Source organism: Diceros bicornis, chromosome 4, assembly GCF_020826845.1.
Source record: "Diceros bicornis minor isolate mBicDic1 chromosome 4, mDicBic1.mat.cur, whole genome shotgun sequence".
Classification (NCBI taxonomy): Eukaryota; Metazoa; Chordata; class Mammalia; order Perissodactyla; family Rhinocerotidae; genus Diceros; species Diceros bicornis.
The window spans coordinates 44,222,696-44,236,081 of record NC_080743.1 but is presented as its reverse complement, the minus strand read 5'-3'; the positions used below and the strand labels follow the sequence as shown (position 1 = coordinate 44,236,081).

The following is a 13,386-nucleotide window of genomic DNA, read 5'->3' as shown; positions in this document are numbered from 1 at the left end:
AAAAAAAAGCTTAAAAATACAGCCTAAATTCAATCACTTCTGACCACCTCTACTGCTGCTACCCTGTTCTGAGCCATCATCTCTCTCCTGGATCACTGCAATCGCCTCCAAACTGTGCATTCTCAACAAAGCAGCCAATTGATTATGTAAAAATGGAGGTCAAATCAAGTCATTTGTCCTCTTAGAAAACCTTCAAAGGCTCCTCATTCTTTCAGAGTAAAAGTGAAGTCCTTATAATGCCCTATAAGGCCTTAAACCAGGTGTCAGCAAGCTACTGTCTAGGGCCAAGCTCAACCTACCACTTGTTTTTGTATGGTAGCCTGAGAGTTAAGAATTGTTTTTACATTTTAAATGGGTGAGGAAAAAATAAAAAGAAAAACAATATGTCATGACACATAAAAATTATATGAATTTCAAATTTCAGTGTCCGTAAATGACATTTTGTTGGAACACAGCCACGTTTATTTACGTATTGTCTCTGACCGCTTTCACACTACTACAACAGAAGGGTTGAGTGGTTGCGACAGAGACCACGTGGCCCACAAAGCCTAAAATATTTGCTGGTTGGTCCTTTACAGAAAACATTTGCCAACCCCTGCCCTAAACAATCTGCTCTCTTCTGACCACACCTCCTATAACTTCCTCTACGACTCCTCTGCCCTTGCTCCCTTTTCTCCAACCAGACTGGCTTCCTTGCTATGGCAAACATTTTACTAGTTGCAGCAGGCACAGGAAGCATCAAAGATTAGGCTAGGCTGGCAGTGCTGAGTGAAGGTCTGTCCATTCAGACAGCTGTAGAAGGCATTTTTGTCAGCAGGGTCAAGGTACAGGCCACTGGCCTTATTGGCACAGAACACATTGCCACCGAGGCTGCCCCCAGAGCTGGTACTGCCTGTACCAGGAGCCTCAGTGATGGGAGCAATGGGCAGGGCTGGGGCTTTGCAACCTGAAAGAAAGAAACCAGATCCTGAGCCCCCCTGCTTTTAGTCAATGATACCTGACATTTGAGAACTAATTCCCTGCATTTTGTTCTTAGCTCCTGCTTCTATGTCTTTGCATAATTCAGTCTCCTGATCTGATATACTCTCCTTCCCCTCTCCTCTTTGCTTATCAACTCCCTCTTTATACCTCGAGGCCCAGTTCATTTTTTTCCTCCTTCCTAGATTTGCTTGGTGCTTTGAGACTTCTCACTGACGTGAACTCGCAAGAAAGTTTCTTGTCCCTTTTCTGGTACTTAACCATGTAATATCTTCTGTGTTGTTATCTAACTTGGTAATTGCATCAATCCTCTTTCTCTAACTAGATTATGATCTTCTATAGAGTAGAGATTGTAAGTGAAGTATTTGGGATCTCCTGTGGTACCTACATAGTGTCGCATACATAATAGATGCTCAAAAAATTGCTTGTGAAATGAATGGATGGATAAAGGAATGGTGAAAAACCCTGTTTGTTCTCCCCACCATTGCTGAATCATTACTAAATATGAATCGAGCAATGGTCATAGAATCACTTATACAATGGCTCTCCCACTTCCAAGAAGCCTTTGAAATTTTTCTCAAGTTTGAGGCTTAGTGTCCTTTCTCACCCCCTCACTCACTTGCACTCTGCAGGCCCAGGGCATCCTTTGGGGTCATGATCAGTGTGAACCAGGGAATTTGCCCTGGTTGCAGAAAGTACCCATGAAGTCATCCAAATCGATGGCCCAGACCATGGCACCACCAAAGTTTTTCTTCTTCAGCCAATCAGCCCGTGGTAATTAGAGAGGAATTCAATTAAGTTCAGACATCAAGGCCAATTTGTGGCTCTAGGGCTACAAAGGAGAACAAACACACAGACAACAACAGTCTATAGAACACAGCCCACCTTGATTTTGAAGCTCCTGGTGTCGTCATATCCAAGCCATTCATTACCTTTGTAAGCATAGGGAACATCCTCAGGAGCCTCCCACACTTCAGTAGCTCCGTTCTTCAGGAAGGTACAGATCTAAGAGGATAAAAGGAAGAGGTCAAGAGGTAGGCAAAGTGCCCATGTAGCAGGGGCGAAAGGGCATGGAGGAGGGGAAGTGGGGAAGGGGTGTGTGAAAGCTGCTCACAAAGGAAGGCCTAGAGCACTATCAGCAAATTTCTCGGTTCAATTAGGATTTTGATTCTTTGTCACATTTGGGTCACTAATTTTTAACGTGGGGAGAAGCTCTTAAATCAAAGAATACCTTGGCTGTCAGAGAAAGCCACCTTTCCCTCTCTCTCTAAAATTTCCAGGAGCATACTTCATAGTAGGCCTAGAACCCAGACTGCCTGATGTAGGGCCCAGCAGGACCAGCGTCAGAGGTGGAGGCACAAATGGCAGTATTGGAGGAGTTGCTCAGGATGAAGGTGTGTCCATAGGCTGGGAATTCAATAATGAGCTTTCCAGCTGGGGCCCCATTGTCCTTCCCGTAGTTCATGGCGTAATCCTGCAATGGCAGCAGGTTAGCTAGACACCCCACCCAACTGATGGCCTAGTAATTAATTATTAGTTAAGCTTTTCTGTATAGTTTTACCTGCTGTACAAAGTATTTGCAATGTATTTTAGAGCACCATTGACATACCTCTGTTGAAGTGGTATGTCTCTATCTCAACTAATTCTTCTAATAACATACTGACAAGTAGGCTTTAGATATACCCTTCCCACCAAAAACATATGAGAGAAGGACTAAGTCTTTTTTCATGATTTTCATGGTATGATCCACTGGTGAATACCTGAAATTCTGTATAGCATACATTTGCAAGATGTTAGAATAGTAGAAAATAGACAAAGCAAAATGGAACAGGAAGAGGGGAAAGGTGGTCGAAGCATTTTGTAATTTATTGAAATATGAATAATGGTACCTCATTTTCTTTCATTAAAAAAAGCATTGGTGGGCTGGCCTGGTGGCACAAGCAGTTGGGTGCACATGCTCCGCTTCGGCGGCCTGGGGTTCGCAGGTTTGGATCTCGGGCATGCACCGACACACTGCTTGTCATGCCATGCTGTGGTGGAGTCCCGTATAACATAGAGGAAGATGGGCATGGATATTAGCTCAGGGCCAATCTTCCTTGGCAAAAAAGAGGAGGATCGGCATCAGATGTTAGCTTAGGGCTGATCTTTCTCACACACACACAAAAAAAGCATTGGCTATTAATCTTCTTTCCTATCTGATAAAATTATCAGTACAGTATTAATTAGTTTGTGAAATTTTAGTAAATGAGAACTAGTTAACTAATTATAGGAGCTTAATTTCCCATTTGAGAAAATTACTAAATTTATGTTGCCTTTTGTCTCTGAATCTCCACGTGATTTACAACGTCATCTCTGGTCAGCATCTGCATCTATGCAGGGACTCACCACATTGAGGTAGGCATTGCTGCCAGTCAGTGCCAGTTGGGTGTTTGTAGAGGGGGCTGTTCTCTCCACTGTAGCCCTCCCAGGAGCTGTGGAGGTCATAGGTCGTGACATGGATATAGTCCAGGTACCTGAGGTGGGGTAAAGGATTTAAAAACATTTCTGATGGTCATTTCCACACCTATGCAAGCAAAAGATACCACTACCTAAGCCTCCTAAACAAGGTCCCTGAACAGCGAGCAGACTAAGGATGAGTGTCTATTGCACAAGTGACATACAGAGGAGTTGTGGGATAAGTCATCACTCCCTGGGACAGCTGGGGGATCTCATAGCCAGACTGGATGTGGGAGATGCCAGCAGCTACTGCAGCGGTGACCTTCAACCTGGGCTTGTTGATCTGCTTGGCCTCCTGCTCAAAAGCTTCAGGCATTTCCTACACACAAGTAGGAGAAAGTCTATGAATATCAACTCTAAGTTGACTTCCATGACAACTCTTTGAATTAATATCTCCCATCCTCCATTCTTCAGCATCCTCACTGGAATAGGGTCTCCAGGTCCTTTGTCTCCAACCGAGATTGTAAGGAGCTAGGTTTTCTATACCACCTCAGTGATCTTTCCTATGAGACTGGTTATGTGTTTTCCAGTCAAAATGATGTGGAATGCAGCTCACCTGCACCAGGACAGTGAAGAGATGCTTGTCCTGAGACATGCTCCCATGAGAGCCAGGGTACTCTCAATCAAAGTTCAGCCCATCAAACTCATACTGATACAGGAATTTGATGACCGAGGCAATAAAAATCTGGCAGTTCTCAGGAGTGAAAACCATGGCAATGAAACTAAGGGAGACCTAAAGAAGGCAGAGTGAGGGTATGCCTTGGTAGTCCTAGTGCCTTGTAGTAGAATCAATGTAGGAAGTCATCTCAAAAGACTTATGGAGCAGTTCCAAGGTTCCAGCTGCCAATAGCCAGGAGAGTTTTCAGTTGACTCTTTCTGAGAGAAAAGAAGCAAAGAGTTGTGTCAGAACAAATGGAAAGAAAGATAAGTCATTTCAACATTAGCTTTTAGAGTGATTGAGAAGCCAGGAGAAGTGTCAGGCTTCTCACACTGATTTTCTTCATTCTCATCCTTGTTTCCTAAATTGTGAGAGTAGTTGGAGAAGGTCACCTAAGGTTGGTATGTCTCAATGTCTCTACAGTTCTAATTACTCTCTTGGAGGGAAGCCCCTGACAAAGGACGCTGAATGTTTCATCAATGCCAGCTTTGGGCTGCTTCCAAGTGAAAGATTGTTTTCATCTGAGTCCATAACGACTTGGACTTTTCTAAATTTCCCTTGGCAACTGAGATATATTTCAATTGACAACCACCTCCTGTGAGCCAGCCGTTCCCCTAAATGTTAGAGTCATCACTGTGCTGGAAATAGTAAGAAAGCTTGGAATTTACCTGTGTGCTGCTTGTTGGCTGGTTTGGAATTTCAGCCTGGAGACTGCTGTGGAAGGTCTTGTTCAAACTGTTCTTTAAGGTGAAAAGATTTTGAACCTCATCCTTTCATCACTTACTTGTTTTTCAGGCCATTGAAAGCTTGGTAGAGTCACTTCATTCCATTTGATAGCATGATCTCATTGTTCCACACCCCAGGCCAGACCAGTACTGGGCCCAGTTCATGAAGTAGTATATGAGCTGGTAGGAAGAACCTATTACCTGGAGGAAAAGAGTGAGAAACTATTACAGAGAAAGCTCTCTGGAGAGTCACAGATTGCTTAAGAAACCACAGATTTCCAATAATTTTCCTGTTTTAAGTCTCAAAGGGAAAGGGAAGTTCTGCATGGGAACCTTGTATGTTGCTGCAAACCCAAAATTAGCAGCCAATTCAGGGATGAAGACATCTCTTAGAGGCAGCTCAGTCCCTCCAAGAAGGAAATAAAGAGACAGAAATCAGTGCCTTCAGCTGAAATGAAACTTCAAGGCTAGCAAACTCTGATTTAGATGTCTAGCCCCCTCTGTATGCTAATAATAGCAATTGCTAATGCTTCCTCAGTACTGGTTATGTACCAGGCACCGCTCTGAGTAATTTACTTAAATTCACTCATTAATCTTCACCAAAACTCTGTGAGGTAGGTACTATTATTATTTCCATTTTACTCGCTTGGACACCAAAACACAAAAAAAGATGGTATAAGTCAATTTAGCACTTGTAGCATACTGTAGCCCAGAGTAATAATGCCACCCAGGGGGAAATGAACTGTCCACTAGGAGTAGAGTCTGGCTTCTGGTGTAGATTCTGCCATGAACTCACTATATTTCCTGGGACAAGTCGTCATATGACTCATTTGTGCCTTAGTTAACTGGTCTGTGAGATGGGGCGGTAATGCCTTTCCTGTCCACCTTTCAGAGAAGACTTGTTTTAAAAACTCAGATGACGGATTTGAAAATGCTTGCACAGAGCAGAAGGCACCATGTAGATGTCTGGCCATATCATTTTTTATTGTTAGCATTTATTTTTAAGACCACTATCTAGTCAGTTTAAGCTTTGGGATTTTTAGGCCAATGATCCTGATCTTTTAAAGTTGGTTAGGGAATTTTGAACTCCCTAAAAAAAGTAATTAATATTTTTTGTTCAAAGAAGGACAGAGGGCCATGCTGAGTTTCCAAATTATGAAGAAACAAAAAAAGGAAAAATATGGTAGTCTATCCAGAGAAGAACACACACCTATCTCAGCTGTCAGCACAAGGAGCAGAGCTTAGATCAACAGAGAGAAAATGAGCTAGGGGAACGCACCTCTGAGCAGAGCAGCCTTTGTAAACGGGCACTTCCTTTGCAGGAGGAAACTTTTCCTGTTTTACTCTTTGAGTCCTTTTAATACTCTCTGCAGACTCCCAACCTACTGAGGGTAATAAAGCCTCAGGATTTCTCCTGGAGGCCCACACCCCTCTACCCCCATTCACAAGACCGTTCAAGTGCCATGAGCCTTGAAGCTTGGTGAAGGGAAGGAGACTGCGGAGCAGTGGGAGACCTGTCACCAGGGAAGGAACAGTGTCCTTGTACTTTTGCCAAAAGCAATCATCTCAGGCTATTTGGTTTGAATTCAAAGATACAAGTAAGTTTTAAAGGGGCAGACAAACAAGAGGGGGAGAGTGGCTCACAGGCACAGACTGCAGTGGTTCCTCACCAGTGAGGAGGGTGAGCTTGGTCACCTTGCCTCAGAGGTAGAGACTCCCTCGTCTAATCTGCCTTTTACACTCTCTTCCCCATCTCCTGTGACTTATCAGAATCTCCTTTATAGTGATTGCCTCCAAAGTAGATGTTGATATTGGTGATGCTTACAAAGCTCAAACTTGTTTAAGAACCCATTATTGACAGGGAAACCATACCTTCTTGATTTCACTTTATAGGAAGAAAAGATTGGGCTCAAGCCTAGGAACCATACTAATAAGCTCCATTATGGAGTAGCTTACATGATTCAAGATGGTTTATATACAGTGGGCTATACTCTCTCTTTGGATAGCGAAGGAACTAATTGGCTATTTCACACTCTCTTTGACAGGTGGAAGCATTGACTAACTTTACATTCATTCATTGTTTGCAATCATTCATTCATTTATTGTAAGAATAAAGGTCCCTCTTTAAGCAAAGGCATAGAGGGGAGTAGGCTACTCTGTCTTTTGCCCTCCTTCCTTACATTCCTTTTCCTGTTCCTAGTCCTCCTACTTTGTCCCAGCCTTCTACCCCTGAAGTGGCCCTGGCTTGGATTCTCTCTGCTCAGGCTCCTTCCCACCGTGATACTTCCCTGGGTTCAACTGCCTTGGCTGCTCCCAGCATAACATACCTGGCTACCAGACCCTGAACCTAACGCGTGACACTTTCCAGGTGGTTATTTCCCCTAGGCCAACACCTCTTCCTGTTGCCCATATTTCTGTGAATGGTTCCAAAGTTCTGGTCACTGAGGCTCTCACCACAACAGTCTTTTTGACTCATCCCTTTCCTCTACTCTCCACAACCCATTGGTCACTGAGATCCATAGTGCTCCTCTCCTTGGTCCCAGAGTGCCCTCTCTCCTCAGGACCCTCCAGTCTGCTCCCCACCACCATTGCTCTCAGAGCTTATCATCTATGATAGTTTACTATAGCCTCATTTTCCTTTTAAATTTAATCTATATATGGCCCCAGTACTTGGAGGATGAGGGGGGCTTTAATGGCTCCCCACTGCCTCATAAAAAGAGATCTTTCTCCTCACCTGTCATTAAGACTCTCCACAATCTGGCCTCAACTTACCCTTCCAGCCTTGCCTCCTGTTAGCTCCTCAGTATAAATCTTACATATTTAATTATACCATTCTCCATGATCTAAACCAGTCTCATCTCTATGCTTTTGCTGAAGCCATTCCCTCTATCTAGAATATAGAATATATTCCTCCTGTACCACCTCCCACTGCCATATTTAAAGGCCCAGCTCCGATGCTTTCCATCATGACACCTTCCCCAATCATCACAGCCGGAAGTGATCACCTTCTTCATCTCTGCTTCTCTGGCATTTTGTTTATACCGTTCAGATAACTCATTGCTTATTTTTTATGGACTATTTGTAGGGAAGAAGCACGGAACTAGTGAAGGGGCCACACAGATTGGGGTTCAAACCCTTTCTACCACTTCTTAGATGTGGGAAATTGGGGAAGTTCCTTAATCTCAGTTTCCCAATTTGTAAAAGTGAGATACAAAAGCCTGCTTTGCAAGGCAGTTCTAAGCATTCAACAAAATATATGTAAAGAATCAAGTGCATAATAAGCACTCTACAAATGATAATAATCATTATAGAATATTGCACATATGCCTTACCTTCCCTGTTGACTTAACGCTTCTTAAGAACACCAGTTAATCCAATGTTGATTCCTATGTCACGCCTAAAATCTATTTCCTATGCAAAATAGGTCCCCAAAATAAACATTCACTGAACACCAATTGAATTAACTTTAGTAGGAGTAACTATTGTGAGTGTTTTATATATAAGAACAGGCTGGTACAAGGGCATCTTTTTGGGAAAATTCTGATCTCTTTCAAGTCACACCTTGTAAAAGACTGTCTAGAAACACTGCCTGCTTTAGTCCAAGCACTGGGAAGTGCAGGATGGATTTTAGTTGAGGCTTTTTGCAGTCTGAGAAAGGCTGCTGTAAAGCTTGTAGTGGAGATGCAAATCAAAACTACAATGAGATATCACCTCACACCCATCAGAATGGCTACAAATAACAAGACAAGAAATAGCAAGTGTTGGAGAGGATGTGGAGAAAATGGAATCCTTATACACTGCTGGTGGGGACACAAACTGGTGCAGCCGCTATGGAAAACAGTCTGGAAATTTCTCAAAAAACCGAAAATAGAAATACCATATGATCCAGCTATTCCATTACTGGGTATTTATCCAAAGAATACAAAATCAACAATTCAAAGAGATTTATGCATCCCTATGTTCATTGCAGCATTATTCATGAAAGCTAACATGTGGAAGCAACCCAAGTGCCCATCAGTGGAGGAATGGATAAAGAAGATGTAGCATATATATACAATGGAATACTACTCAGCCATAAAAAAAGACAAAATAGTGCTGTTCGTGACAACATGGATGGACCTTCAGAGTATTATCCAAAGTGAAATAAGTCAGACAGATAAAGACAAACACCATATGATTTCACTCATATGTGGAAGATAAACAAACAAACACATAGATAAGGAGAACAGATTAGTGGTTACCACAGGAAAAGGAGGTGGGGGGAGGGCGAAAGGGGTAAAGGGGCATTTATGTACGATGATGGATAAAAACTAGACTGTTGGTGGCGAACACGATGCAATCTATACAGAAACTGAAATATAATAATGTACACCTGACATTTACACAATGTTAAAAGCCAATATGATGTCAAAAAAAATAAAGAGTGAGGCACTGAGGCAGTGTGCACACTAGGTGTACCTGGAGGAAAGGTAAATGTGGTTTTTTCTCATCTTGTACTCCAGCCCTCCCAGATCACCACTGGTCCCTCCTGTGTCTCCCTAGCTGTGTTTCAGAATGTTCAAAGCATTCCTCTCCCTTAAAAGTAAAACAGATGAGCTAGGGAGTATGAGAAGTATAGCATATGGAGAAGTTTGCTGGTGCCTGTGTGTCTGGACTCAGCCCTACCTCTGATTTGTTTTGGGTTTCCAATCTGTAGAATGGTATTGAGGTCCTGACCCCACACTTACTCCCAGATCTTAAGGATCTCAGGTGAGTTCAAGAAAGTTCACAATCATTTGTGCTGGTTCAGTAATGGAGCTTGTTTCTTTAAAAGTATCTGGATCCTGTTGTGTGCTCCATGATCCAAACCAGTCTCATCTCTATGCTTTTGCTGAAGCCATTCCCTCTGTCTAGAATATAGAATATATTCCTCCTGTACCACCTCCCACTGCCTGGGGGAGCCTGTTGGGCTCCCCCAACCTATGATTCCAGGGCAGTGCTGCCCATACCCCTCAAAGGACTCTAAGGCCTAGGATCACGGCCGCAGTGGAGGCAGGGCAAGGGAGGAGGGTGAGAGGCAGAAAATACGACCTTTAACCCGAGTCCAAGGTGTAATAGCTGAGAAAACATCCTGGACTTGGAAGTCAGGAGATGTCTAGTGTGAGCTCTATCACTGACATGCTGCGGTCCTTGAGAAAGTCACTTAATCTCTCCAACTTCCTATCTCATGTATTTGTTGCAAATGATTTCAATGATCCCTTCCAGAGACAGATTAACATGCTTTCACTCTGTCTCTCTTTCCCCCGTGTCTCCACACCTGATGCTAGAATATTTAGCAACCCCTTTTAATAGAATAAATGTCCAGATTCTCAAATATGCTATATACTCTTTGCTAGAATTTATTTGCCTGAAAACCAGTATGCAGTCTGAAGATTTTCCTTCTTTGCTTCCTCTTTCACAACTGTTATTCTCCCCAAAGAGGAGAGAAAACAGAATATAAAACATGTGGGTCGAGGCTTGCCCTGTGGTGTAGTGGTTAAGTGCGCGCGCTCCACTGCTGGCGGCCAGGGTTCGGATCCCGGGCGCGAACCAATGCACCACTTGTAGGGCCGTGCTGTGACGGCGTCCCATATAAAGTGGAGGAAGATAGGCACAGATGTTAGCCCAGGGCCAGTCTTCCTCAGCAAAAAAAAAAAAAAAAAAAAAGAGGATTGGCAGGGATGTTAGCTCAGGGCTGATCTCCCTCACAAAAAAAAAAAAAAAAATGTGGGTCAAAAGGCTCTTTCTCTTCCGTGAGGCAGCCAATCGGCAGATGTAGAGATGGAGATCTTTGTGAGACCATGGTGGGCAAGACCATCACCCTTGAGGTTGAGTCCAGTGACACCATCGAGGATGTCAAAAACAAAATTCAAGAAAAGGAGGGAATCCTCCATGGGCAGCAAGTGTCTGGTTTTCATGGGTAAACAGCTGGAGGATGGCCATACTCTCTCAGACTACGATATCCGGAAAAAAATCCACCCTGATCTTGTTGCTTTGCCTGCTGGGTGGCATTATTGAGCCTTCCCTCTGCCAGCTCACCCAGAAATATAACTTTGACAAGATGATCTGTCCCAAGTGTTTCCCTCTCCTGGACCCCCATGCTGTCAAATGTTACAAGCCACATCAACAACCTGCACCCCAAGAAGGTCAAATACAGCCCCTTCTGCCCTGCAGAGTGACCTCCTACACAAGCCCTATGGCCCTGGGGTCTCAGTAAAATTTGCCTTTAGTTGACTGGAGCAGTGAAAAAAAAAAAAGGACGGTAGATTTAAACCTAAATATACCGGTAATTACATTAAACATAAATGAGCTAAATACTCGAATTCAAAGATTGCCAATCTATTTTCTTGCTTAAAAAGCAGTTAAGTATGTGCTGCTTATAAGAGACATACCACAAAGATACGGCAAGGTTGAACTAAAAGGATGGAAAAAGTATACCATGCAAATGTTAACTGAAGAAAGCTCGTGTAGCTATACTGGTATCAGATAAAGCAGACTTTAAGATAAGAAGTATCTCTAGAGATAAAGACGGACATTTCATAATAATAAGGTGTTGATCCAACAAGAAGATATCGAAATTCGAAATCTCTATATTATGTAAATTAACAGAACTGAAAGGAGAAAAACACAAGTTCACAATCATAGTGTGTGATTTTAAGTACCTCTCACAGTAACAGAACAAAGAAAAAAGTCAGTAAGTGTCTAGATCTGAGCACATGATTAATAAATTCGACCTAATTGACATGCATAAAACACTGTGTCCACAGTTGCACAATCACATTCTTTTCAAGTGCACGTGAAGTAGTGAAGGGGGCAGGGGCTCTTGGTTCCAGAGAGCTCTCACTTAAAGCATATACAAAGAAGAAATACTCTAATGAAGAGACAGAATCTAGCACGTGGTACTCATATGTGTGTACACAGAAAGCTGAGAGTGTTGCTATAGGAATCAGCATATGGGAAACCAGGTAGGAGGTATTGAAAGAAGGCATTATTCCAGTAAATATGAGTCACAAGTTGGAAGGAGGAAAGGGAGGAGGTGCAGTTCCCGTCGCCTATAATCTTGTAGTAAGGTACTGTACTTACAGTAAATGCCATGGGAATGCACCTGTACCAAACTATTCACTCATTAATGTCATTCACTTATTGAATAATAACCTAATGAATGCCTACACTGTGTCAGGTACCATGTGGGTGCTGGCAACAAGACACAGGACTTCCCATTACTGAGGCAGACAGATAAATAAGTGAAAAATTACGATCTGGTGAATTAAATGCTACAGGACAAGGTAGTCTGGAGTAACTATTAGAGCCAAATAAAAAGGAGCCCAGCTTGAGGAGTAGACAGCTGTGCATTTGGATTTAAGGATTCCAAGGAAATGGTCAGAGGTAGGCGGAGAAAATCAAGAAAATGTTTTTGGAGAAGATTGTTTTTAGAATATCCAGCATTTAGCATTGAGATACGGTAAAGACGTGAAGAGACAGGGGGCAAGGGAAGCCCAGCAAAGTTATAATGCAAAATTCACCACTAAAAAGAGTAAAGCTCTGATATGCTAATAAGATGGAAAGTGTCTGAGAAAGTGAAAAAAGGTGAGGTACAGAAAAGTATGCTTCTGTACATATAAAACATAAGAAAAAGATAGTAATGGATTATTCTGGAAAGTGGGACTACAGGACAAGTGTGGACCATTGTAAGATGGCCACAGTGCTTTTTAGCTCTCTGCATCAGGAGTCGAGATTCTTACCCCACACTTGGATCTTGAGCTGCCCTTGTTGTTTGCTTTGACTAATAGAATGCAGCTGGCGTGACATGGTGTGAGTTCTGGGCCTATTCTGAAGAGGCCCTGCAGCCTTTGCTCTCACGGTCTTAGAATGCTGAGATTGCCAAGTGAGCAGGGCTAGCCTGAGGGAAGAAGAGAAACATGTGGCCAGTCACCCGAATGGCCCTGGCTGACAGCCAGGCAATCCCCAGAAGCAGAGCCATCTAGTTGACTGCCAGGCGACCCCAGATGCACGAGTAAGCTCAGCCAAGGCCAGCAGAAGTAGCCAGCTCATCCTAGCCCAAACCGCTGACCCACAGAATTGTGAACTGAATTAATTGTTGCTGAGTTTTTTTTTAATTTAAATTTTATTTTTTAAAATAAACACGTAATATAAAATTTACCCCTTAACCATTTTTAGTGTATAGTTCAGGAGTGTTTACTATAATCACATTGTGGTGTAACAGATCTCTAGAACTTTTTCATCTTGCCAAATTGAAACTCTACACCCTTTAAACAACTCCCCACTCCCCCTCCCCCCAGCCCCTGGCAACCACCATTCTATTTCCTGTGTCCATGCTTTTGACTACTCTAGATATCTCATGTAAGTGAAATCATACAGTATTTGTCTTTGTGTGACTGGCTTATTTCTCTCAGCACAATGTCCTCCAAGTTCATCCATGCTGTAGCATATGAAATTGTCACTGTTTTAAGCCACTGTATTTCGGGGTAGTTTATTATGCAGCAAAAGTTA

General features: G+C 42.9%; 1 pseudogene; it reads right to left on the bottom strand.

The window, feature by feature from the left end:
* Positions 1 to 713: 713 nt before the first annotated feature.
* On the bottom strand, positions 714 to 6,083 carry LOC131404284 (acidic mammalian chitinase-like; annotated as a pseudogene).
* Between the last annotated feature and the right edge of the window lie 7,303 nt (positions 6,084 to 13,386).